Source organism: Gavialis gangeticus, unplaced genomic scaffold, assembly GCF_001723915.1.
Source record: "Gavialis gangeticus isolate Ggan-Ray unplaced genomic scaffold, GavGan_comp1, whole genome shotgun sequence".
In the NCBI taxonomy this organism is placed as follows: domain Eukaryota; kingdom Metazoa; phylum Chordata; order Crocodylia; family Gavialidae; genus Gavialis; species Gavialis gangeticus.
In genome coordinates this window covers 53,356,217-53,381,681 of record NW_017729032.1, presented here as the reverse complement: position 1 = coordinate 53,381,681, position 25,465 = coordinate 53,356,217, and positions in this window count along the sequence as shown.

The following is a 25,465-nucleotide window of genomic DNA, read 5'->3' as shown; positions in this document are numbered from 1 at the left end:
CATGGAGGCCCCAAACTTAAGTTCATCCCCATCATGTGGACTTCCATTTTTAATCTGAATATAAATGTAATCTTTCATGATCTAGTTCAGGGTCATGTGATCCTCTCTCTCTTTCAGTAGCTAAAATGACAGTAGAAGACATAGTAAAAAAAATCTCCCTTAGACAATGGTAGGTGTTTTGTTAGCAGCCCATCCTCTTTGCTATTATTGCTGACCATGAAGAAACAAAACAAAACCCATCACTTTAAGCTTGGTGCACCCTGTGCCAAGGGCGGCAAATGCCCAGAAGAGGCATCATGTTAGTTTGATCAGGCTTACCTAATGCCTGTATGGATCATATGCTTCAGCAGGGGGTTTTTTTGGCATGTTTTTCTGATAGCTGATTGGCATATTTAGATAAAGCTTATTCAAACAGCTCTGCTGAAGCGCCCGATCTATAAAGACACTGGGGAACTGCATTGAATTAATGTGCTGCTTCTTCAGGTAAAGCACTGTTTTGGGGTGTTTTTTTTCACATCTGTCAACAGCCTATGTGCTACCACCTTCATTAACCCAAATACTCCATATACTCGTACTATGGTAGGTAAACCTAGACTGGATTTTGACCTCCTCAATGGGTATTTCAACTTACAGTGATTTCATTTTGTACCTTAAATATCTTAATAACTTAAATCTTAATAACAATAACCATATAACCCTGGTCTGCCATGCTAGGGGTGGCCTACTGCCAATTTTGGATTCCTAGGGTGCCAATGGCCTCGGTCTTTCTCCCAGTCCATCAAAGGAATAGTATCAACTGAGCACCAGAGTACCCTGAATTCCCATCCTCCAATGCAAGACACAGATTCAAACCAATTGTGACAGGAGGCAAACTCAAGGCCAGATCACAAGTCAGCCCGCCCACCTGCCTAGGGTAGTCTGCCCTAACTCACCTGCCATAACTTGAATGTTTATATGGTTTATTAAGTGGGAGGCTGCCCTTACATTATCCCGATGCCAGGGGGTGCTAGCCATGGCTCTGAACCTCTCCTACACCATGGCCTATGCCTCACAGATGGCATTCTGATTATATTTGCTGCCCAGTCTGAGGCCTGAGCAAATTTAGTCCATTGTTGGCCTCTTGCTTGCACACTCATTCACACTATCCCCCTTTCACAGGAGTGACATCCACTCTGGCCCCCCTCTCACCAGGGCCTCTTGCATACATCCTATCACTAGGCCACACTCCACTGCCCTTGCTACACTTCAATGACCCCGTTGGGCCTTTGGGCTTCACTACTCTCACTCCAACCCTGCTATGCAGTTACTTCAGTTCACTTGTGCTCCCCTACTCTACACTGTGGCACCTCATGCCTTCACTGGACTGCTTTTGCCCTAGCCCCTGACTGGGCAACTGGTCTCACACACACCCACACACACACACTTGGAGCTGGCCTATGTATTGCCCTTCTAGCTGCCATGGCAGCCCTACTCGATATGCCCCTGGTGCAGCCCTTTAAGATGCCCTCTGCAGCCCTACTCTGCACCCCAAATTGCACAGTCCTTCAGGCACCCAGCTGCACCCTACACTGTGCAGGCCCTCAACATAACTCTGTTCCCTTTGGGGTCTTCTATCATAGTAGGTCCCTTATGGCCTCCCCATAGCTTGTATATACCCACCAGATGGTGAGGGCTGGGGCTAAGGCATCCCAACCCGCCTTTCACTGGGGAGGTGATCAGTCCTGGCATTTAAAGTGGGGCTTCCATGCCACTGGAAGTGCCTCCAGGCCTCCCTGCCCTGGCAGGGTGAAGTTTTATGTCATGCTCAGGACCAGGAGCCTCCATGACATCCCCATAGCTTCTTCCTTTACTTACAGGATGTTCCTGAGGCATAGCTCAGCCAGCTAATGTTTCTTTCTCGGATGCTGGCAGAAAACTGCTGCCTCGCCCGACATAGATGGGTCTTAAAATGGCCGCCCTAATCAGGCACCTGCCAGATGTCTGCCTCCAGCCCATAAAATGGCAAGTACCCAAAGGTGCACTGCCACACCAATATATATACAGACTTTAATACAATATATCTACGCACCATAAATAAATTATATATACACACACACAGATAAATTATAGGCATTTGAATTTCATAGATTTCATAGACATCTGGGCTGGAAGGGACCTCTGAAGATCATCGAGTCCAGGCCCCCGCCCAAAATTTATAAATGACATGAAAAGGAAAATGCATAACTAAGTCAATAATACCAGTTAACAATCAACAATAAATAACCCAACATTCGCTAATTGGACTACAACATACTATACTTCACATTGGTAATGCAGCACATCAAATACATGGAGGACTTAATGCCATGATGCTCAGGGTGACAATAAAATGTCTTTTGCAATCCTTCCAGTGGTCAGCAGGAGCAGCACAGCTCAGGGTCTGCTAAGCTTAGCGCACATAATCTGGTCTTCAGCTGGGTTTGCAGGCAGCATCTGGTAGAGGACACCATGCCTCTGGCTCATCTGGTAGCTGAATTTGGCTTCCAATACGCTCAAACAGTGCTGTCCCACCCTGGCACAAACGTTAACTCAACAGCAAACACAAACAAAGCAACACAAAAACCACCACACTTTCCAACCCCTCTTGGTCTTTCTATAGCCCTCCACTCACCCCATCATAGGTGTTTCCTCTATTACACAGCTTTCCTGCTTGACACTCAATATCCCCTCCCCCTCAGGCCAACTCAACCTCTCACAGATGCCAAAGGTGACCTGAACTATCTTCCTCTCTCTCCCTGCACAAGGCTCATGGGTTCCTGGTAGATAGGTCCCTGTGGGGATCAGCCTGTCATGGTCCTGAAGCCCCAGCTGGGTTCCTCAAGACTGCATGCTCCTGGGTCCTCCAAAAATCCCCTCACAAGCTCCAGCTGCCCTAAGGGGTGTATGGCAGACCACAAGTTGTTCCTGCCACTTTGAGAGGTTTAAGTAGGCTGTTGAGCAGCCAGCAGGTGCAGTCAGGCCCAATGAGGCAGTCACATGTCTGCAAGCGGGGCACCTGATTGGATGAGGGCTGGGCACCCAGGGTATAAGCCCAGGCCCTAGGAGCAGAGCCAGCAGTTACATCTAGGAAGCCAATGGAGCAATATTGCACAGCCTAAGGTGAGCAGCTCCTGGAATACTTGGAGGTTAGGGTAGGAACTATGGGGATGAAGGAGGTTCCTGTGGTCCTGGGTAAGACCTGAAACTGTACCCTGCTAGGGAGGATGGTGTGGTGGGGCTGCCTGTGGTGGGGAAGCCTCCAGGAAATGCCATACCTGTGCCTCCCCAATGAAAGGTGAGGATGGGGTACTAGAAAGCCTCAGCCCCTGCTGTCTTGTGGATACCCTGTAGATGGGAAAGTTTAGGGGAGCATACCCCAACAGAGAAGCACAGGGCTCAGACCCATAGAGTGGGGCCTGAGACAGGGGCCAAGGCCCACTGAGTGGGGTCTGAGGCCCAAGGGTCATAAGACCCAGGAGCCCAGTGAGGGGTGGAGTAGTGTCCCACTAAGGGGGAGAGAGTGGCCTTGAGAAGGGGCCAGGAGGCCAAGGCCCACACAGTGGGGCCTGAGGCCAAATATCGGCCATAGTCCAAGTGAGGCCCAGCAAAAGGGTCAGGGGAGTTATGGGTTATTTGGATGCTATCTGTGAGACATGGGACACAGTATTAGGGGATGTTCAGAGCCATGTATTTGGCTCAGTATACTGGGGTCACAATTAGGGTAGCCTCCCATATTTAACAGCAATGGTAACATTAAAGATATGGCAGGTGAGTCAGGGCGGACTGTCCTAGGCAGGGTGCGGGCCAATGATGTGTGCGGCCTGAGGATGGAACTTGTAGCTGCCCCCTGTCCCCCTCCCGCTCCCAATCAGAGGGTGGATCCACTGCTGCAGGACTCCCTCTCCCCTCTGGCCCCATGTGTGCACCTTCTCTCTTAAAGAACCCCTCCCAGCCAATCAGGAGGCTGGGATTTCTTGCAGGCTTGCTGAGGGATCACTTGTTTTCCAGCCTTTTATTGGGACTTCTCTCTTCTAAAATGTCTCTGCTGGGGCAGGTTTTCATTTGCCCTTAATCTGGCATCCTTAAAGAGACAAACTTCCATGCTCCCTATGGTGCCCGGCAAGGAACAAACCTCCGCTGTTGCAAGCCACTGTGTGTCTTGTGTGGAGTGCTCCGCTTCAGCAAACAGAATTTCTGTATGTCTCAGAGCAAAAAATGACCTTTTCTTGTTCCATGAATGGAAGCTTTGTTTAAGCTGGCAGCTGCACTTCTGAGCCATTAAACAAACACCCTCATAGATTTAATCTGTATGTTCATTCAATGAGAACAATGGCAGGTATCATAAATCAGTTTATTAAAACATGTTAGTTGTATGAAACTAAGGCCGCTTTCTTATATGGTAAAATAAAATAATTTACAATAGGTCTAAAGCTTTACTCTTGAAACTTCTAATTAAAACATAAGTGCAAATGGCAAGGGGACCTTCATATTTTTAGGATTGAGCTCTATTAAACTTTGGCAAGCTGTGATAGGCTGTTGGATTTATTATTTTATTTTGTTACTTTTACTTAGTTGGAACCACTGGACACATTGTTTAGGAGTGAGGTCACTGGATGATATTCTATTCGCTTTTGGCACTAACTCAATTTTAATTTGTACTTCTTTCAATAAGCAAATATTGGGTCTGATCCAACTCTTACTGAGACCAGTGGGAATCCTTTCACTGACTTTTACTGAATTAAATCAGTCCAGTAATGATGATCATTCTTAAATGCAAACTCGTTATGCATATTAGAATAACAATATCTCATTTTTCTGCATCTAGCTTTCTTCTATTACAATATCTGGACTCACAGGTTGTGTCCAGATGAGTGCAGCCATATGGTATGTGGCACTGTAGCACCATCTGTGGTGGCACACACTGCACATTCTGACGTTCCCCATGCTGCTACCTTACAGCGGGGGGGTGGGGGGTCGGATGTTGTTATACATAATATTTTGATGATAGAGATGTCATCATGATGGAATTAGCACATGGGTAAAGAAAATGTAAAGGCTTTCAGTTGCATCTTTCAGCATCCAATGTGATCCTGCAGCTGGGAGTCTGGCCTGGGGTCAAAAAAACCCACATGGAAAAAAAGTGGGGCAACACATATTGTGGCAGCGCTCACTGCTTAAAACTGGAGCCTGGCTTACTGGGCTGATGGCCAGACTGCTCGCCAGTCTCCCAGCTGCAGGAGTGCCATGGCTGCAGCTTCCCTGGCCCTCAGGAACCCAGGTAAGGCTGCTGGGGCTAGCACTGTTGCTAGCCCCAGCCTTTCCTACCCTACCTTGGGTAACTTGCCATGTGCCAGAGTACACGTGGCACAGGCATTCCCTAGGGACTAATAGCATCAGCACAAAGTGTGTTGCTGCTACTTAATCCCAGGGAACCAAATGTCTGCCCTCGTCTGGATGCAGACACAGATGTACTTTGAGTTCTTTGTCATATAAACTCTCCTGAGGTCACTTAAAGATGTTTTATGTGAAACCTTATGATAGATGTAACTGAAAGCCTATTCATTTTCTTTACCTATGTGCTTATTTCATCATGACAACTCTATCATCAAAACATTATGTATAACAACACAAATATCCCCCAAATTACAATTCTGCTAAATACTATTCTGATCAAATTACTGCCAGATTTACTGATAGAAAATTAATGTATAATTGAACTGCTTTCTTATTCTGGTAATTTAGCTATCCTATTTCTTTAAAACAGTTATTACTGCATAACATTAATTTGCATCATGTACATAAGAAACTTTGGTGACATTTTAAAATAATGGCCCAACACTATGAGCAGAAATGAATAAATAACTGAAGTGCTATTACCAAATACTACAGGTTCATAATGATGAATACGTTTTCAATAAATAACTAATTGATAGGTTATTTTAAAGAGTTAACTTTCTGGTGTTGTGAATTAACATTTTCTAATCTTGGTTCTAAAATACAGCGTTCAAAAATAGATTTCTGTCATACCTCCTGGGTAATTAATCATGTACAGAATGTTTCCCTTAAAGGAAAAAATATAATCCTTTAACATTCAATGGAAAATACATTCTTGGGGCCAGATCCTGGAGTCCAGCCAAGCTGCAACAGGTAAAATTGTTTGTTATGGCATAAAGCTGTTTTAGAGTTTCTTCAGACATTGTTTGGGGGATGAGGATGGCTGAACTTCTTAAGTGCAAATTTCTGAAGATTTGTTTTTCCAATTTTTTTCTTTTAATTCAACCTTAACTCTGAATTTCTTGAGTTTCTAATCTTTTAAATTGTTTTAATAATAACTATAAATATCATGAAAGCTTTAAAATCATTGGTACCTACTTTCAACCTTAACACTAGTTTAACAGAATTTAAATTTTCTGAGTCATGTTGTTTCTAAAAATGTCCATAGGGTAATATACAGTGGTTGAAAAGCACTCATTTCACAGTTAGATGATCATGATATTGCAAGGTTCATTGAACATCCTCACAACATCCCAAGTCTTTTCTTACTTTTTACATTTGTCGTCTTACATTCTATTCAGTAGTATAGATCAGGTTTACCTTAGTATAAACAAATGAACCAAATGAATAAAATAAATGACAGTGAAACCTGGTGGCCTTCATTCCCAGCTGTGCGCAAGAAGTATAGAGCTTATGCAGATGTATTTCAGTGCAGACAGAATTCTATTAGCACGGTAGTGTACCCCCTATGAAAAGGCACCACCAACACTGCTGGTGGCACCTGCAGGCAGTTGCCACCCCACCACACTCACCGGCAGTGTCTGCAAGCGGTCAGTGATCGCTGCTGGCAGTATTTGCAGGTGGTCGCCAGCCCCCGCTCCACCGACTGTTGACAGTGCTGGTGGCATCTGCAGGAGCTCCCTGTTTACTGCTTCCGCACTCCCACCACTGCTAGAGCCGCTGTGCCCCCTCAGCCGCCGGTGCTACACATCATTCATGCCAAAGAGGATGGAGCTAGACCATTTCCAGTGGTGGCAAATAACAGAACAAGGAGCTGTAATCTCAAATTGGAGCAAGGGAAATTTGGGTTAGCTCTTAGGAAAAACTCCCTCACAAGGAGGGTAGTAAAGCAGTGGAACAGGTGATCCAGAGAGATTGTGAAATCTCTGTCCTTGGATTCTTTTAAGAACCAGCTAGACAAAGCCTTGGCTGGAATGATCTAGTTGGGGATGGTCCTGTTTTGAGCAGGGGGTTGGGCTAGATGACCTCCTGAGGTCCCCTCCAAACCTAATTCTATTACTCCTGCTCTGTGGTATCTAAGTATGTGTGTGTGTGGCTGAGCACGTGCAGTAGGATACATAGTGGCAAGGAACAGACCCTCTTGAGAGTCAGAGGAAGAGGACAGGTAGGTCCAGGTATGGGATGTATGTGGCTTAGGGTGCATCTACATGTGCATTTAAGTGCAACTAGATTTAATGAATGTTAAGCTAATGTGCATTAAGCTATTTTTAACAGATGTCTAAACATGCAGAGACTTAGCACTAAATCTAGTGCACTTGGAACTAAAGTTAGTACCAAGTCCCTGCAGCCTTGCCATGTGCTCCTAGGGCCACTGGAGGGAGCTCCAGCCTCTGGCCACATGACTGCCAGGGCTTAGCAGCCATGTTGAAGCCAGACCCAGCTGCCAGCACTTGGCAGCCATCTTGGGAACTCTAATTCCTGGCCAGCCCCTTCCCTACGCAGGAGCTGCATGCCCAGTGCAGGGGCAGCATACACCAACTCCCTCCTTCCCCACCCTGCCTCCTTGTGCCAGGGCTGCCCCTGCCACTGCCAGTGATGCCCAGCGCCCTGCTGCTCCATCCTGGCCCCTGCTAGCAATGACCAATGCTCTGCGCTCCTGCTCCCCATGGTTCTGGCCCCAGCAGGCACCCCACCACCCAAGCTCGAGGAGAGCCATGCACCCACCAGCGGGGGCCAGGGCACCAGCTGTGGGAGTCCCTGGCTGAACCCCTCCTCCTGCACGCCCCACTCCAGCCACCTGCCCTGTCACCCACACATCCCCTACCTCCTGCCCACCTCCAGCACCACTCTCAGGCCAGGCACATATTTGAAAAGAAAAGTTTTATTACCCTCACAACCTCCACCCCTTTCCCTCCCCCCTCAACAAACAGTGCCCCTTCACCACCTTCCCCCCACCAACAATAAATAACCCTATTACAAGTGGCAAACTATGTAGAGAGCAGTGTAGCACTGGGAAAGAAGAGGCAGCCAGCCAGAGACCCTGGGGCTGAGCTCAGGCGCGTCCCCTAGTGGCTGGGTTGACCCAACACTAAAGTTAGTGCTAGGTCACATCCACATGTACATTAATGCACTTTCACCAATCACACCTAAATATGATATCTGCATTTGCAGGTATCAAAATTAGGCATGATTACCCTAATTTTGCAATTTTTAATGTGCATTAAGGGAGCACATGTAGACGTGTGCCCATTATGCGCATTAAATTAGGCTAATGCACACTAACGCAGCTCATGTAGACATGCCCTTGGTAAGACAGCCCTGCTCTGCAAGGAAGTAAGGACTGGGTTCTAGTTAAGGCTCCTGCTTCTAATGCAGTGAAAACTTCTGTGCTGCAAAGCTCTCTATCCATTTTTTCTAACAATTATTAAATTCAACAAAAAACAGCTACATTTTAAAAGGGGCAACAGAGAAGGACCTCAGCAATGCCTAATCTGTATCTGGTGGTTTGAGAACTATGCTTAACAAGTCAGAGAGACACAAATTCAACCTTCCTTAGGCCAGGGTTTGGCCTAAAACCCAGATCATCCTACTTCCTGGATGAATCCCCTGATCTTTTGGAGATTAAGGCTAAAACATGGAAGGGCTCCTTCTCTCACACACTTTCCTAAGGGTGATATTCAGTACAGCTACATTTCTGTGACTTACCCACACTTACGCATCTACTTTGGATGCATATAAGCAGCCATGTACAAGTGCACTGTACATACTAAGACTATACATGCACAGTTATGTGTTCACAATGCAGTGGTAATGGGATTGAGATCTGTGGGCATTTGCACATGTGTGGTGAGGCTGTTCTGATGTGTTGTAATTACAGAGCATTGGAGCAGACTCAATTGATCAAGTCTACTGGAACATGGTAACTACCCTGCTCCAGCAGACTCCAGCATCATGTGTCCTCACACTGAAAAGTGGCAGCAGGGTCGCTTTAACTAAAGCTCATATATAAGCACATGTATAAATGCCCTAAATGTATATGCCATAGCTGGAAAGCTCCCTTTTAGATGTTCAAAGGATAAAAGAATTCTGTTCTGAATCTCCAATATTTTACCTTTAGCTATGTTCTGTAAGAGAAAAACAATCACTTTCCATATTTTTCTTTTTTGTGTATGTAGCCACTTCCACTTTCTTATTGGTCTCAGATATATTTGCACGGAATCCCTCAGTAAGTTTGCATTCTTTGCCATATTGAACCTCAGCATAGAGGACATTGCCTTTACATTTGAGGACAAATTAGATTTTGGGGAGTTGTTTTTGTTTTGCCTCTTTTTTAAAGGATTTGCCAGTCTTGAAAGAGCCAACTTTTGAAAATATGGTCTGATTTTGGGTATCTCTATTTGGGAAATGTTAAGAAAAATATGGCCAAATGAGACTCTTCCAACTGAAATCATAACCTAACTAGATAAAATTGTGATGTATTATATGAACTATGTGCATGGAAGGAAAATATTGACAAATCAACCACCAAGAAACTATAAAGTAAACTAAAACATTTCTATCTTCCTCCACGGTGAATGCAAATGTTTCATATTCTCCACACATTTATGGACTTAATAATTAACATTGTACAATCGTTGATGTAGTACTGCTCCAGTTTAACATATGGTATGTTTAAAGAAGATAAATGAGTCCTAGTTTCAAGATTGCATTGTACAAAGTTTTCCTTGTTAAAAAGATAGAAGATACTGTTGGGTTTTTTTTTTTTTGGGGAACCATTTTTTCTTTTTCACTTTCCAAAAATGATCATCTCAACATCAGCGTCATCTTTTTATGAAGATATAATTCCACTGTGATAACTGTTTTGCCTTTTGCACCTGACTGATCCAATCTCAACCTCATACCCATTCAGAATTTCCTTGAACTAATAATGTGAATAAAACAGAACCAGTTGATTACAGTAATGCTGAATGGGGTTTAAAATGCTAGAGCAGATGGTTCAGAACCCCCCAACCCCTGATCAGCACTACTTTCTTCTATTCTATTGATTCATTATAAACATGATATAAAGCTATGAAAAATATAGACATTTGAAGTATGCAGTCCAAGATCCCTAACAACAGTTGAGCCACTTGAGTTAAAGAATATTTATTCACTATCAATAAAATTGAATTAATAATTCACATCAATCCATGTAGTGGATTAAATTAGTCCCTTTTTCTGCTCCGGAAATATTGGGAAGTTGATCATAATGTCTTCAAAACGACTCCTTAAGAGATGTAGGGAGAATATTAATATGAGAGCTGATTAGAATATTCTGGGGAAACAGTCCCATCAAAGCTGACCTGTTTTGTGGAAATATGCTGATTCTAATAAGAACTCTTTCAAAAAGTAAGATTCTTCTTCTCCATAACCTTGGGATGGGAGAGACACTGGTTCAGTCCCTGGGCTTTCTAGCTCACACTAAAATTGCATGAAAAACTCTGCTGTGAATCAACTAGAGGAGGGACTTGAACCTGGGTTTTTCACATATTAGACATTGCCTTTAACTACCAGGCTGTACATAGAGTCCCTAATGAAAGATGTCAGGTTCAATTTAAAACCAGACATTTGTGATATAACATTTTTTTTGCAAAAACATGGTTACTATGCAGAAAAAACCCAAATTCTGAAACATAAGAATTGCTATGAAATGCAATTGTCATTGTCGGTCAAGTCTAGCTGTTGTCATACATGTTATATTATTTATTATGAACAGTTTTCTGCAAATATTCCTGATTCATCTCTTTCTTATACAGATTTTAAACCTATTGTATTTTTAAAAATATAATACCTTCCCCCTGCCAAACAAAACATACACCTTGTTTCTGGAAGGCATTGTGGCAGAGCACCTTTGGTGCCTGGGTAAGGACAAGAGCAGAGCAACCAACAGGTGTGGCCCACCCCTGATGTGGCAGTCACATGGCTGCTAGGTGGGCCATATTAGGAGGAAAAGACAGAGCAGTCTCCATTTTAGCTCAAGCATCAGGGCTGAGCCAGTCTGTTGTTGGCAACTGGAGCAACACCTAGCTTGGTGGTAAGGGAAGAACTATGGGGATGGTGGGAGGTTCCTGGGGGCCTAGTGGGGTACCAAGCCCCAGGAAGAAGACTTGGGCCTAGAGAGAGCAAGGCCCAGCCTAGAACAGGGGCTTACAGCTTACAGGCCTACGCAGGGTCTAGGCAGGCCCTGCTTAGATCAGGCAGGGGTTAAGCCAGGGGGCTCAGGTGAGCCCAGTGGAAATAGGCCTCATGCAACTTTGCTGGGGCACTAGGTCAGCCCAGCCTGGGGTGATGGCTCCATGGCAGGGACTAGCGGGAGACCCCTCTGGCATATGGAGGGCAGCAGCTGCCCCACTAAAATGGAGACTGCTTAGTCCTCTCCTCCAATCACATGGCCTATCCAGCAGCCATGTGACTGCCACATCAGGGCTGGCCCACACCTACTGGTTGCGCTGCTGCCTGCTCTTACCCTTAAAGTTGCAGGCACCAAAGATGCTCTACCACATACCTTCCCCCTTAAAATGACCACCTGGGGGGTCTCTCTGCCGCACACCATGCAGGCTCCTCCAGCGCCTGCAGCTGCTCACTAAGTGGCAAGCACCCTGATGGTGCTTTGCCACAGGCAGACTGTAGAAAAAAGATTTTTCCAGAGTTATGGATAACTACATGACAGAGGAAGGCCTCCTGGAAAAACTGAGTGTCTAGGAAGTGTGGCAATCCAGGAGACAGTCTGGGTGAGGCAGCTGGCATCAGGACCTTCCTGGTGTACCACACAAGGTTAGGCCCCAGATCCTTGCAAGGACAGTAGCAAGACTGCTAGTTCTTTCCTATAAGTAGTTGTTTATATAAGTTCATGTAAATGAAGTGTTGTTTCCACATCACAATGTATCAAGATGCTACCAACAGCTCTCTTGTTGCTTCAGGCACAAGCTGAGCTCAGCTCAGCTACAGTTTTAAGAGGCTTAACTCCATCCCATCATCTTGCTGAGCCAGACACAAACAGCAGCCATCCTGGCAGCTGCATGGCATGCACAGTGTCTCTAGGTGTGCTGCTTTTCCAATGCACATCCCAATTTTGCAGGCTGGCGGCTAATTTTGGAGGGGAAAGGGGTGTGTATATTCAAGAAAATATGGTAATTTATACCAAGGTACATAAGACTAGAATCTGGTCTATTATTTGCCACTTAAGATGTTTTTGTTACCTATGACTGGTCAAATAAGTCATGTGATATTGTTTAATAAAGTGTGTAATAACTTTGTGTCTGGTTTCTATTGTGCCTTAAACTGAGCGTATGGCCAGTGGGATCCCCACTGGCCAACAATCAGCCAATCATCCACATGAACAGGACCTCACTAGGCAGCTTCTGTGTGATTCTGATCAGGTGATAATCAGGTGATGGGGAGTGCTTTGGGGCTCAAGCCTTGGAGTGTTCCCGATCTGTGGATCATCAGCTAGTAATTGAGCCCCAGGGCTGGCAGGGCTGATTGCTGGCAGGATCAGGAGCACTCCCAAATCTGCTGATCACCAGATAATTGTCAGCCAGCCTCAGGGACTGCGTGGGTGCTCAACCAGCCCCATAAATTCCTGGAGCCAGCCAACAATTATCTGATTGTTGGGCACCTTGCTTGGACTCCCTCTGTACTGGTATATTGTATGATTGGGATCCAATTCCTAATCTGATTCCTGCCATGTGTGGCATGGCAGAAGACATGATTGTTAGGTTATGGATTAAATCCCATCATGCCTTCAAATAAATGTTGGTTAGTGGTCTCATACTAGTAAAACTGTATCAATTAATTATTTTCAGACACTGAGCCCTTTCCAGCTGAAAAGTAATAAATGCTTCTGTTGGTAACTGAAGGAAACACTCTAAATGCATGTCACCAGTCTGAAAATTCCTGGGAAAGAAATTTAAAAAAATCTTTGAAACTCAGAAATATTTGTTATGTAGTTATTCATGCTATATATCATCACACAGATGTTTGCATATGTAAATATATGAGCAATGGAAGATCAAAATTAACTTTGGATTGCCCAATTTATAGTATTTGTTCACAGCGCATAACAGATCTGCAGTAAAAATGTCAGTTTAAAATATTCTGAACTCAAAGATCTATGATCTGTCATCTGCTCTATCTATGTAATGAGGCTGTTAACCAGGGTAGAATTTTGTCTATGCATTCTATTTTTCTCTCCTGACTGGAAAAAAAAACAGGGTTTTTTTTAAATATATATTTCTTGTTGAATAAGAATAATCCATTCACTTACTGCACCAGATTAGGGACTCTTAACTACATAGCAACTCTCCCTGCAAATACCATGTTTTCTTGATTCTGACGTTTTGTGAAGAAAGTATAATGTTTTCCTAATTCTCCTAAGTTCTATTTCTCCCTGATGGCTCATCTAAAATTAGGCATGTTGAAACATGCAGTATCATTTCCATACTAGTCTCATGAAACAACTAAAAAAAGGGAAAAAAAAGACACTGTTTCTACACCTATGCTGAAATTCTAACCTTAAACCCATTCCCTCAAAGGTAGACAGTCCTGTTGGAAGTCAACTTGATTACATATTAAGAATTTTGTTTGAAATGAAGGTCTGCAGTCATTTGCCATTTGCTTATTATGATGGGGAAGTCACAAGGCTAGTCACCACATCAGCTTGCCCACATTCTTCTGCCATGCCTTGATGATAAATATCACATTTTATGCTGCAATGCCAAGAGCATTATACATAGCTCTGACCTTCCCTATATCATGTCCCATGCCTTGCAGATGGCATCCAAAGTAAAAACTCTGCCTCAGACATGCTCATACATGCCTGGGCCTCCAATCTTGCCCTCCCACTAGGGCCTCCAATCTTGCCCTTTCACTAGGGCCTCCATCACTGAACTGTTGGGGCCTGCCTCTGCACAGTCCTTCAGGTTACACGGGCCCTACTCTGTGCCCTCATGCACAGCCCTTCAGGCCACCCCTGGGTACCCTTCTCTGTGCGACCTGTTACACACTCTACACCCCCTCACTGGGGCTAACGTTCTACCCCCTCACTGGGGCCACTACTGACTATTCCACACCCTCACTGGGGCAATAGGGCTTTATGCCCCATGGGACTCAGGTGTCCGTAAACATACCTGGACCCTTAACCTGTCTCTGCTATGGAGTTACCCACCAGGTTGTGGGGGCTGAGGCTATATGGCACCCCATACTCACCTTTCACTAGGGAGGCATCTGGTGTGTCATTTCCTGGGGACCACCCTGCCACAGGCAGCCCCACAAGACCATCCTACCATAGCAGGGTGTAATTTTACATCATTCCCCAGGACCAGGAACCTCTTCCATCCCCATAGTTCCTGCCATTTTCCTCCAGGTGTTCTGAGAGCAGCAGCTCCAGCAGGGTGATGTTCTCCCTCCAGCTGTTTGCAGCAGCTCCTGGCTTCACTGCTCAAGGCCTATTCTTATCACTATCAGTTGTGCCCTCTTCCTAATCAGGTGGCCTCCTACTGGCTATTTGGCTTCTTGATTGGGAGTGTGGCCACCTGCTTGCTGCTCTGAGGCTTGTTCTCACCCTTAAAGTGGCAGGCACCCAAGGTGCCCTGCCACACTTACGAAATGTAAATGTTTTAAAGACCAAAGTGGTGCTTGGGGCAGAAAGCCACCATGGTTTCTCCCCAAAAATCTTTGCGCTGTGACACTGTGATTTAAATCTCTGTGCTGTGACCATTCAATTAGGGTGGGCCCAGCACACAGGGGACCACACCCTCAGCCTGTCTCTTTAGGGAACTGGAGCTGGCTGCATTCCTGAGGGAGGGGGAAACCTGCTCCCTCTGCCTACGTGACTTGCATCACTTACCTGGGTAAGGGGTTTCTACCTGGGGAGCTGGAATCTGCCCGGTAACAGGTGATGCATTTCAGATTGGTTGGCTGACAGCCAACTGGGGCTGACCTCCGCTGGCCCAGGTGAATGAGGTCACAGGGGCTATATAAGTTAGGAGGGGGAAGGAGGCGGTGACGCAGCAGCCCAGCAGGGGACACAGAGAAGCCTTAACATCTGAAACTGGCTCTCTCCCCCCAAACTCACGAGCTAGGAACCGCCTGCCTCCAAAGGGAAACTTCACCTGCCTTTGGAAGATGCTTGTGAGTAAGCTACTCTATCTGATTAGATATTTAGCTGAAGGTATCACATATGCGTAATCAAAAGGCTACCACAGCCAGACTGTTTGCTCTTTAGGATTTCTAGATATTGCTCTATCCTGTACCCTAGTTTACCCTACCCCCTGTAATCGATAAAGTCCTCCTTTGTGACTGGTGTGGGAGACTTATTGAGGGGTGGGTCTAAATTATGCCTAAGAGACTGCGGACTAAGGGAGACTATACCTTTTTGCCCTCGGACTTGGAGAAGTACCCCAAGTGCCTGTACTGGGTTGAGTACCCATGGGACTTTAGGCCTGTGTTACCCCAAGGACACAGGGCCGCGAGACAGTCCATTCTTGGGGTGGTGGCGGCACATTACCCCCAGACTAGCGAGTGTGCTCTGGGAGAGGGGTCGGCCGGACATAAGGCGCCCCTAGGGAGGCATTCGGAGCCTGGAAGGTGGTCGGGCGCAGGGAGGTGGGTGGCTCAACGCAGGAGCACCCCCTACTGATTCTCCTCACATGGTGGAAACAGCGGAGGGATATGAATACCCAGCTGTGTTCCTGAGGTGGGATCCCTGCACCCCACCACAGTGCTAACAATTGCATCATGAAGTCACTCAGAAAGACATGTTTGAAGTTTTATGGCTGGGATTAAATATCTTCTATTTTATTAACATTTTAAATTGCTTTTTAAGAAAACAATTTCATTTCCCAACTTATTGGTAAGAAAGCACAAATGATTTCTGAAGAGGGACTTTTTAATATAGTATATATCCTGGACTGGACGAGACCTCACAAGGTCATCTAGGCCAACCCCCTGCTCAAGGTAGGATCATCCCTAATTAAATTATCTCAAAGTGTCTATTCAACCTGCTCTTGAAAATTTCTGAGGATGAAGGTTCCACAATTTCTCTAGATAGCCTGTTCCAATGCTTGGCCATTCTTATGGTCCAAATGTTCTTCCTAACCTTCAACCTAAATTCTTCTGATGAAGCTTGAGTCCATTGCTCCAGTCCTGTCCTCTACAGCCACAGATAATAGTTTAATCTTCATCTACTCTGTATTCATCCTTCAGGTATTTGAAGACATTATCAGATCTTCCCTCCAGTCTTCTTTTCTCCCTACTAAATAACTCTAGTACTTTCAGCCTTTTCTCACAAGTCTTACCACCCAGGCCCCTAACTATTTTTATTGCTCTGTGCTGAGATATTTTCAATCTTTCCACAAGCTTCTTGAAGTATGGGGCCCAAAAACTCGACACTGTACATCAGTGCAGCCTTACTTGGGTTAAATCCACAGCACAGCCTGAGTAGAGTGGAAGAATCATTTTCCTTGATTTTTCAAATGAAACTCTTCTGAATATAATCCAGTGTGCTGTTGGATTATATCCACAAGAGTTCCATTTGAATAATCAAGAGCACACTATTGACTCATATTCAGCTTATAGTCTGTGTAACAGGAACCTCCAACCCTGTAACTAGAAGAAGGGAATATAGCTGGAGCAGGTTGCAGAGAACCTGAGGGAAAGAGGCAGAATGTGTGAGCTACCTGTCTGAACTGTGCGGGGGCTGCAGAATACTGGGTTGCTGATGACTGAATCAGAGAGCAGAGAACTGGGTCACATGACAGGAGGGAGCTGGGCTAGGGGTATATAAACCCAGCCTCTGGTCATGGCAAAGGCAGTCTGACCCCAGTTACTGCAGGGCAAGGAACTCCCAGTGGAACTGACTTCAGTTTGGAGTCAGGCCAGCCCAGGTGAGGTACCTGCTGGGCTGGAGGGATGGAAACAAGTCTGCTTAAGCAGAAAGACTCAAGGACCGGAGACCCAGAGGGGTTTATATTTGGATTTAAGACCTGTTGAACATCATTAGAAAAATTGTCACTTGCATCATGCTCCCTACGATGCAAACTCTAGCTGAAATAATTTATTCTAAAAGTCAATGAGGATTTTGCCCAGGGATACTCCACCATTGATATGATATTTTTGGTAAAGCAACTGCAAGAGAAATGAAGAGAAAAATGAATACCACTGAACATAGCCTTCATTGATCTGACAAAGTCCTTTGATAAAGTCAAACAAGGTCTTTTTACTGTTCAGAAGAAACTGGGCTCTCCCCTCAAACTGTTGAACATAATTCACTCATTACATCAGAGTATGAAGGTAACTGTACTGTATGAAAAAACAGAAAGAATCAAAACATGTCTGATAGCAACAATGGGGTGAAACATAGGTGTGTCTTAGCCCCCATGCTTTTTAACATCTACTTTTTATTCCTGCTTCTTCATGTATTCAAAGACAGAAGTGATAGAATTTATCTTTGAACCAAACTAGATGGAGGCTTGTTCAACATCATAAGGTTTAGAGCAAGAAACAAGGTGAAATAACTAGTATTGAGAGATTTCCTGTTTGTGTGTGATGCAGCCTTGGTTGCCTACAGCGAATCTTCCCACAATGAGACTACAAAGTTTCTTGGGCAGATTTTCTGAATTATGCAAGAGATTCAGGATAGTGTGAAGAGTCTTCCTGTGCCTCTTCAGAGACGGAAAGAGAATCAGGGGAAATCTTACCGTCAGATGTGGAAGTGACTCTGATGCGAGGAGCGCTGATGCAGCTGGAACCATAGTTTTCTAGCCACCATGTTCTTCACATTGGTGCCCCATGCTGCTCCTTCCCTATTTCTGGGAAGGAATCCACCCCAGCAGGAGACTTGTCAGAGAAAAGAGAGAGCAGTGGTATGTGGGAGCTTCTCTTTAGAACCTCACCAACTTCAACCCCGGGAACGGGGCGAAGACCAGATACTGGTCCTAGAGCTCAGAGGAGCTCTGATGCTGCAGAAGCATTCTGCAGACCATGGCACCTTGAAAGCCCAAGAGCCAAAAGCAAGGAAGCATTGGCTGAAGGACACTGGACATAGAGGCAATTTTTTTTAAATTTCTTTTCTTCCTTTTTAGATTTATTTAGTTGGGAACAGAAAAGATTAAGGATAGTGGGCAAAAGCTGGTCTGCACTCTTAAAGAGAACAGACCTTGAGTAAATAACTGACTAAAAGTAACAACATAGACTGTGCTGATTGACTCAAAGGTTTTTTTGTTGTTTGATTGCAATCCCACAGACTGTGGTGGGTAAATCAGGAGACTCGAGCAAAAGGCTGGGGAAATAAGGAAATAGACAAAGAAGTAAACTGCTGGGAAGCAGATAAGACTGTAAATCCTTGAATGATAAATACTTACCTGATGCTAGTCACTTGAGGTGCCTCTCCTTCTTATCTTCAGTGGGGCAGATGGCATCCTTATAAAAGTAGTGATAGGCCTGGTGGGCTGGAGAAAACATGTGGAAAACCCAGGCACAGAAGCTGATCTTGAGGAAGGAGAAATCAATTTGACAGAAATATTAGACAACTATCGATTGTGTGGTAACAACTGGTTGGTGTTTGGCTGGGGTGTAAGGGGAGGTTCAAGCCCCAGTAGGAGTAAACCGGATGCTCTAGTAATTAATATTCAGCAGAACAACACCTTCTGAGTTATAAATTACATCAAGATGTGGCAGGTGAGAACTAGGGTGTGATCACTGGTTAATTATTCAGGGCAGAGAGGCTTTGATTCATGACATGTGCCCACAAGACTCCGGTATGTCAAGGACTGCATCTATACATCATGCCCCTCTGACAGATGGCAATTAGTTTAAAGAAGACTGTGATTATGTACAAAGGTGTGAAAGAACCTATATCCGACATCACTCTGGAGGATAAATCTCTTGTTGCCGTTGACAGTTTTTGCTACTTGAGTTCTATGATTAGCAGGAATCTTGACCTTCAGACTGAACTAACAAAATCAGAAAAGCAGCTAAGAATTTTGAGTTATCATAGAAACGTACATGGAATAACATCAAACTATCAGCCAAGACAAAGATATGAATCTGCAAGACTTGTGTGCTGTCATCCCTGCCTTATGGTTCAGAAACATGAACTACGTATGCTAGGCATATCAAGAGACTGAACAGCTTCCACATGAAATGTCTTCATGAGACCCTAAAAATAAAGTGGGAAAACAGAATACCAAACATCGAGGTACTGCAGCAACAGGATTCACACACTTAGAAACCACTATGAAGCAAAGGTTGCAATGGACTGCAATGTGAGGAGAATGGGAAAAGACTGAATCCCTAAGAATATTTTGTATAGAGAGATTCAAGACAGCTGTAGAAAGTGGGGTTGTTCTGTTATGTGGTACTATGCTGTGTGCAAAATGATATGAAATCATTCAATATCAATGTAGAAAACTGGGAAGAGCATGCAGAATACAGTCCAATCTGGAGGGAACATCTGGCACTGGGTGCAGCTCAACATGTAGTGGCTTTGATCCAGAGGATGGAATCAAAGCGAGAAAGGAGAAAACAGCATGCTGTAAATTTGGATTCCGATGTAAACAACATATGGATCTACGAAACTTGCATTAGCGATGCACTGGGGGTGTATGCAGGTGCACATGCACCCTCTGGGCATGGCAGTGCACCCCCCCTACAAAAAGGCACCGCTGACACCACTGGTGGCATCTGCGGGTGGTCAGCGATCACTGCTGGCCACTAATGATGCTGCTGGCAGTGTCTGCGGGTGGTCACCAACCTCTGGTTGGTGCTCACCATCCAGACCCCCCCACCGCCGACAGTGCCAGTGATGTCTGTGGGAGCTCCCTGCTTACTGCCGCCATGCTCCCACTGCCGCCACTAGTGCCGCCATGCCCCCCCAGCTGCTGGGGGCATGCGTCATTCATGTTAACTTATAACAAGCTATGTGACTTTTGAATTGGGCTTGCAAGTCACAAATGGATTCATCAGGCATCTGACTAGACCTCTTACATGTACATCATAATCCAGAGGATTGACAGTTGCCTAGTAATGAGAATGGTATTAGAGGCAGTGTCAAACAACTTGGTAAAGTCAAGGAATATCACATTCACTTCTCTCCCCTCATCCACAGAGCCTGTCACCTTATCATAGAAGGAAATCAGGTTGGTCAGGCATAACTTGCTCTTGTTGAATCCATGCTAGATATTTCTGATTGCCATATTCTCTAGGTGCTTCACAGTGGATTCCTTGAGGACTTGCTCTATGATCTGTCCAGGTATAGAGGTCAGGCTGACTGGTCTGTAATTTCCTAAATCCTACTTCTTCCCTTTCTTAAAGATGTGTATTTATATTTGTGCTTTACCAGTTATCTGGGACCTCATCTAACTTCCATGACTTTTCATGGAGCATAGCCAGTGGCTCTAGAAATACCTCAGTCAATTCCTTCAGTAGCCTAGCATGCATCCCATCTAGCTCTGCAACTTGAAAGCATCTAGTGTCTCTAAGTAATCCCTAACCTGTTCCGCCATTACTTTAGCTATTTGTCTCCTTCCCTATCTTTGCTGCTAACTGCTTCCCCTATTTGCAAAATCTGAAGTAAAAAAGACATTAAATACTTCAGACTTCTCTGCATCATCTGAACTAGATTGCCTTCTGCATTCCATAGGGAACTTATGGTTTCTCTGGTTTTTTACTTTTGACGTACTTGTTGAATCCATTTTTATTGCATTTTATGTCTCCTTCCAGATGCATCTCGAATTGTATCTTGGCTTTCCTAGTTTTCTCCCTGTATGCCTGTGCAATACTCTTATACACTTCAGTAGTACCATGACCAAGTTTCCACTCTTCATAGGATTCCTTTTTGAGTTTCAAGTCCTTGAAGACATCATTGTCTAGGCAGGCTGGTGTCCCATTGCACTTTCCATTCTTCTGTCACATTGGGATAGCTTGGTCCTGTGCCCTTTAAAGCACAGCCAGCTGTCCTGGACTTCCCCTCAGACTTTCCACCCTGCCCACCAGTTTCCTGAGTTTGTTAAATCTGGTTTCAGAAGGATAGTGGAGCATGTCCAAAGATATATAAGCTTACCTTGGCCCTTTGACTGTATTCCTAAAAAGGGGAATAGGAGCCTTGGGTTGTTCACTAATCTGACTCTCAAAGTCATTCCTTGCTCTACTTCTGGAATGATACTGCCATGTGCTTACCATTTTTCAGGACAGATTGTGAAGTGCTAATCCAGCCCATAGACATCTGGAAAAGCAGGAGGTAAAGGCTCAATCCCTGTTCCCAGGACAGTTTATGCATTTTATGTTAGAGGTTCACTGATTTTAAAAAAAACCAGAAGGCAGGAACTAAAAGGCCAGGCCACCCCACTTTTCCCTGCCAAGTTGTGTCCTCATGACTGGGTTACAAAATCAGGCTCTCTTACTTACTCTCCTTTTCTCATAACGCCTTCTTTCCTGATGTAGTCTGTTTCCAGTGAGCCAGCTCCAAGGGCAGGGATAGAGGGAACCTTCACATGGACTGTTCTGGACAATGCTGAGAAGCGAGAGATGTTTGAATCTTCTAAACTGAAGGAGCCCTTGAACCCAAGTATTCTACTTCCTGGGGCAAGTGCTTTAACCCTAGGTAATTGTGCAGAAGATGAATAGTAGCACTACTACCACTAGCTGTGTCTAGGGTTGAAAGATGCTGTAGGTACAGCACTTTTCAGAGCCCTAATAAGACAGAGGTGCCAATTATGCAATCCTGAGTTGGGAACCTAAACGGTGAGGAGGAGTAGAGATTTAACACACCCTTGTGCTTATCGCTTACTGGCTTGCAGTAGGCCCCCTCTCTCCTTAGTACCTTCATGCTCTAGGTTGTTCTTTGGAGATAATTACCTGTTTTTGTTGGCTGCATAGGAAATGTAAATGCCTAAACCTCTGGATTTGGATTGTTTCTCTGGAGCAAGGGATCTATTATTCAGGAGCCACAACAGCTGTGTGGAACAATTTGGATCTAGCCACAGAAGATTAGCACTGTTGGGCATGCCCAGAAGCAGAACTGCAGGCACTTAATGTTGACCCTAGATTTAATTAGGACTAATTAAGCACCCATTAAGCAGCTGTTAGTGAGTCCAGGTCAACGAGGGGTGGCTTTTGACCCTGGGTTGGTTAACAGTTTAATCAAGGCATGTCTAGTCACTGCCTAGTTAACCTGGCAATTACTGCGCTGTAATTAAGTAGCACACTCACACAGGTTATAAACTGGTATGAATCAATGGTTTATTATAGAAATCAGACAAAAAACAGATACCACAGGTAAGTATAACAGTTCAAACATCACTACTATAGGGACTAATATTAACTGCAACTAAATCCTATCCTTAGCTAATTAATTAATGACTATGATCTAATCTAACAATTCTTATCATTACGGTATAATTCAGACACAGGCCAAGGGAGTGGGCAAGAAAATTTTATTAAATACGGAGGAAAAGTTTATTATACTCTGGCTGCTGGTCACCAACTTGGGTCTGAGTTGCTGCAGCTAGTGGCTTACCGCCACTCCTTAAAGGAAAGGGGTGCCTCACCACCAGAACCAACAAAAGATAGAAAAATGGAGAAGGTGGGATGGGGTAATACTACAAAGAGGCAGAGGGCTGCTATTTTATGTGCAAATCACACCCAGTAAGGAAAGAAGGCCAGGGAGCCAACCCTTTCTAGCTCTGTGAGGATCATAATGGAGGAAGAAATCAAGGACTGGAGCCCTACAGAACACCAGAGTCCAGAGTGAGATGCCTCCACGGCACACGGACAACTCTGCTTCATCGCCTCCCTCACTAACCCTCACACTCTCTGAATCACCCTCGGTCACACTTTGAAACACCTGTCCACCAGTCCCCAAACGCACCTTAAGCACCTCCAACCACTCCTTACTCTCCTCTGACAGTCTAGTCACCTCAGACCTCTCAGCCACACCTGACACTTCTCTCTCTCTCCCCTCAGACCATCCCAATCACACCCAGCCACACACCGAGCTGTCAATCTCGAGAGCTTCTATAGGTGCTCTGCACCCTATACTCTACTCCACTGTGCACGGCTCTCTGATGTGCATGCAACACTTTACCTCTATGCTTTCACAGGTGGCTCGCATCACTCAGTACCGGGGGTGGGGGTGGTAGGTAAAGTTCATGGCTTGGCCTACTTAGTATAGAACTGTATGACTCCAGGCGTGTCTTTCTTCCTTAACACTACGGAGTAGGCACCTCTAGGGTTAGAAGACCACTGGGAAAGGTAATTTTAAATCTCATTTTTGGAGTTAGGCACCTGAAATTTCCTCCCTCCTGTTTAAAGGGGCCAGGTCTCTTTTTGGATCTGGCCTGAGTTTGGAAGTGACCGACATTATGAGACATCCCTATTGCAGGATAAGTAGCAATAATGAAAATGCTTGTAGTTGTATGCAAGGTGCTCTTAACACATAACAGCTAATTCATTTGCCAGTATATGAGTAATCAGGTACTTTAAAAGACTTTGGTTCATTTGATTAAAAATGAGTGGAGCTAGAAACAGAAGCTATTAGTGCTTCAAGATAAAAAGATCCTTTCAGACCTTCTACATGTAAACGACCTGGCAGTAATCAGTTTATTCTGATATTGCATGTGGTAATTTGTTTAGCTTTAGAAAAGCATTTTGCTCTTCCTGACTAACCTTTTCCCTTCAGCCAGTTTTTCCTTGCATTTCACTTAGTAAGTAAAGGCAAGATCCAGATCCAGATTGGAGTCTCCTTCGCTCTCCACTTAGGCATCGCAACACCTAGGAAATATAAGCCTTATCTGAAGATGGCATTCTGAAAAAATAGGATTAAGCCATCAAGCTCCCAGTAGGGTAAAAGGAGAGAGTAAGACAACTTAGAAGGATAATCCAGAGCACTTGGCACTGAGCAGTGAGATGAGTAGGAATGGGGTTCCAGAAACTTCTCTCCCCTCTCTATAGGCTAGGCACCTGACTCAGCATTTCCATTGACTAGGGATCCAAGGCAGCTTTAGAATAGGAACCTAATAGACTGGGGGTGGTGGTGCTCATCTTTTGCTTAATAGCCTGTTGATTAGAGCATTTGCTCAAGAAATGGAGAGCCCTAGGTTTCAGACTCTTCAGCCTGAAGGATTTCAAAGCAGCATCTCCTATATAACCAGAGTGCCCTAATTTCTGGGCCAGGGCACTTCCCTGTTGAATCTGGACCACTGGGTAGGCAAAAGAACAAGACTTATAGGGAAAGCAAGCCTTTTAGTGCATAAAGGTCTTTTGTACCTGCTGGAACTGGATTAATTCAGATCACTTCTTGTGATTTAGAACTATGTTGGATCTACACATGTAGTTACCCCTATACTTTGTTTTCTTTCCTCCTCTTTTTAATTCTTCCCCTTTCCTTTCAACTCCTCTCTCTTCCCCAGTGTCCTTACCAATATCCTGTTTCTCTTATATCTCATTAGTTTCTCTCTGCCCCTTATGCTTCAAAGTCAGTGGGAACTGTCCTTTGGCCATTCAGCACTTTGTAGGATCAGCTTGAAATCAATGGAAAAAGCTCATAAGTGAATTTAGGAATAAACTATGTTTGCAGGAATGGGCCCTTCACACTGCAATTATGGATATTCATTTAACACAAACAAATGACTCATTTAAAAAGCTGTCCCCATTCCATATTTAAACTCTAACTTTAGAATACAGAGGAGATGGCAATATCCACCACTGTGCTCCCGTCATATACAGAAATCTTGACTTACAAATCAGTCACCAGGGATCTCCCATGTTGTTCCCTGACTACTGGAGAACAACACTAACATTAAAATGAAAAAAAAGATTATATATAAAGCTGCAGAGTTAGGCTGAGGCATATCATCTCATTCAAACCTGCATTTATTTTTATGGAAATCACATTTTCCCTGCTTCTTCAGCAAATACTGAAGGGAAGGAACAGATAAAGAGTAATACATTTTCTATATTTTAGTTTTATTTGTATCTCTAAGTAAAGCTCTTGATGCCATGAATTTTGTTTAGTATGTGATGTTAGAACAATTAGCTTTGTGCATTTGCCAAGAGCAGATTCACTGGTGGCTGTTGTTGGCATAATCTATAGATTTGCCATAACAATCTCTCCCATATAGATGGTAATAAGCATGCTCTTCATAGTTTCATAGATTAAGGGTCGGAAGGGACCTAG